The sequence below is a fragment of the Pteropus vampyrus genome, unplaced genomic scaffold, assembly GCF_000151845.1.
Source record: "Pteropus vampyrus isolate Shadow unplaced genomic scaffold, Pvam_2.0 Scaffold162, whole genome shotgun sequence".
NCBI classification, from domain to species: Eukaryota; Metazoa; Chordata; class Mammalia; order Chiroptera; family Pteropodidae; genus Pteropus; species Pteropus vampyrus.
The window spans coordinates 1235501-1238592 of NW_011888943.1; the positions used below are offsets into that span (position 1 = coordinate 1235501).

Genomic DNA, 3092 nt, shown 5'->3' on the forward strand with positions numbered 1-3092 from the left:
CCCCGGGTCAGGAGCTTCCAGGAGCTATGCCAGGGCTGGCTGTTGGGACTCTGGGTGTGTGGGTTCAGGGTGTGCAGAGATAGGGGGTGGCAGCTGGCATGAGTTCGTGGGCATGGGATTGATCAAGTATCAGAGCAAGAGGCTTGGGAAGAATGAGTGACCAGGAAGAAGAGCTAGGAGAGGCTTCTAGAAAGCTGAGGAGGGAGATAGGGGCTTTTTATGGGGGCAGCTCTGCCTTTGCCTATTGACAGCAAGGCTGCAGATAATGGAGCTGAACGGGGTAAGCCTCTGTGATCATCACCCATTCAGTGCTTTTAAATAAGTGATATTAATTGTTTGAAAAAGACGAATTCTCCATATAACAAATAGAACATTCCATATAAGGCCAAAGTCTTCTTTTACTCACTGTCCTTTTTCTTAGAGATATACTCCTGGACATCATCTATATACCATATGCACGTCCACAGAAACTATACAGAATTGAAAAATCTGTTTATACACAGGGAGTCAAGCCATTTATGTTACCCTGGAATTTATTTTTTCCCATTCAGTAATAGACTTTGGAGAATTAATAACATACATGCATATATGAGTTATTTCTTCTCTGTGGTCTACTATTATCCAGACCTATTCTAAATCTCTCATTGCTTTAAATAGCCACACAGCATGCTATCCTGGGACCATGGCACAGTTTATTGATCCATGGCCTCCCCAAAGGGCATTAGGGTTGAGCCATGTTCTTTTTGCATCTTAGTACTTAAGCCAAGGTATCCGTTTTGATTCCTCCCAAACTCGTTTGTCGAATAAGTACTTATCGAACACCTGTCATGTGCCAGGCACTGTGAAAACTGTTGGGGACATAGTACCACCTGCTATTACCAGCTCTGCGGTGTTGTGAGGAGCTGAATCAGGGAGCAAGGTGTTCTCAGAACAGGATGGAAAGATTCCCGTTACGCCAGGTAGGTTCCGCGGCCAGTCAGCGAAATGGCCAGAATCAGGTAGCACTGAATTATCCTTAAAAATCCTGTGGTTTGTAAAGTACCAATGGTCCCTGACTTATAGTGGTTCCACTAAAAATTTTTTTTTGACTTTATGACGGTGTGAAAGCAATATGCGTTCAAGTAGAAACCAGACTTCAGATTTTGAATTTCGACGGATTCCCAGGCTAGCGACGGGCAGTAGCGCACTCTCGCCGTGATGCTGGGCAGGGCAGCGAGCCACAGCTTCAGTCAGCCACACACGATCGCGAAGGTGAACAGCTGACACTCCACAGTGTATTGTGTTGCCAGCATTATTTGGACATGGTGTCTGTGTTTTCCCATTCCATCATGTCTACAAAACACACATCCGTGTCCCCTGCTTCTGGTGAGAAGAAGGCCAACTGTAGGCTAATGTAGGCATCTGATCATGTTTAAGGCTAGACTAGGCTCAGCTATGATGTTCAGTAGGTCAGGTATATTAAGTGCATGAGGCTTATAATATTTTCAACTTATGATAAGTTTACCGGGACGTAAACTGAGCAGCATCTATACAGTGTTCAAGGTTTTTATATGCCATCCTCTACGATAAAGGAGGAGATAAATGGAGAATTTGGAGATATTTCTCTTGCCTTCAAAATTTCTTTCTTTATTATTTTTTTAAGTGCTAGGCCTCTGTTATGGTTAATACAGGTGTGTATGTTTGTTTGTGTAAAAGAAATGAGACCTTGACACACGGTGGGGCGAGCGATAGTACTTGGCTGCTTGTGAGGTTCATGGACCAACTGTAACTTAGATTTACATACGTGATATGATTCTACTTTATAGAAAATGCTCACAGAAGCCAAGGAAAATTTCATAAACTCTAAGGGACACCCCATGAGTTATTGAAACCAGTATCTAATTATTTTATGTGATGTTTCTTCTTGAAAATGGAGATTTTTAGCATTTTTTTTGGCTGTGAATCTTTCAAAACTTTGGACTTTTTGTTTGTCCTAATTAATTTTCTGATGCTCAGAAACACAGCTTTCTCCTATGTCCATTTTTTAGACAGAGTCCTCTGACTTTTTGGAATTACTTTAATTCATTAAACTGATATAAAAATAAGAAGTTAGAAAATGGATTTTTATTCCAGAATGATTTGAGCTCAATGATTTTATCCTTTCATAATATATCAATGGCTAAAAAGAAAAGACTTGTTCTTGCTTGAAGATGCTTACTGAAGAAATCAAAGCTTCTGTAAATAAATGACTTATGGGGTCAGTAATTTGTGCTTCAATGGAAAACCAAGACGGGAAAATGGTTGGGCCACAGAGGAGTGTGTGATCCTAAAGAAAAGTTTTTGAGAGAAGAGCAGAGCTGACGGAGGAAGTTCGTATGGTAACAGTGTGTCCGTGAAGTTACCGTGGGTCTCAGACAGTATGATTCATCATTGGATCACATGCAGGCGTTGAGTTTCAAGGTCGCCATACATGGCTGGACTCTTTGTCCCTTAGCTAACTCTTGTTTCCTTATTTTTTATTTTTTTAATTATTTTTTTTTATGCCTACTGCACCTGGTCTTCCAAGGTGACCTCCCATCCAAGTACTAATCAGGCCCGACCCTGCTTAGCTTCCGAGATCAGAAGGGATCGGGCTTGTTCAGGGCGGCATGGCCATAGACTTGTTTTCTTTTGACTATTATGTGGTTGTTGAGTACACATAGAAGGGGTGTGGAGTGCAAGCATCTCGATGGCGTAAAATTGACGTGCTTGCCATGAGGGCATGTCAGACAGGAAAGACATTTCTGGATACACCAGGCTTCCCCAGCCTCCAAGACGTTGGCAAACCAGTCAGGAGCGACTTGCTAACACCCTCAGCCACGCTAGGTCAGGTGGTACCAAAAGCTTGCCGGACACCCTTCAACAGGAGCTCCGTTTCCATGTCTTACCTGTCACCCTGGGTAGGACAGGCCTTCCTGGAGAGGTCCCCTAGCTATCCTAGCACAAACTGAGTCATTTGAATGTTTTAGCAAATAAAAGCGAAACAGCAGAAAAACTGGAACCAAAGATCCACCGGTGAAGTCACTGAAAAACGAGAGAGCACGTTACACTTAGCTTTTATTTGAATGTGACAC

At 42.6% G+C, this 3092-nt stretch overlaps 1 pseudogene; it reads right to left on the reverse strand.

Annotated features, from left to right (window-relative positions):
- Positions 1-2520: 2520 nt before the first annotated feature.
- On the reverse strand, positions 2521-2639 carry LOC111745716 (annotated as a pseudogene).
- Positions 2640-3092: the final 453 nt, after the last annotated feature.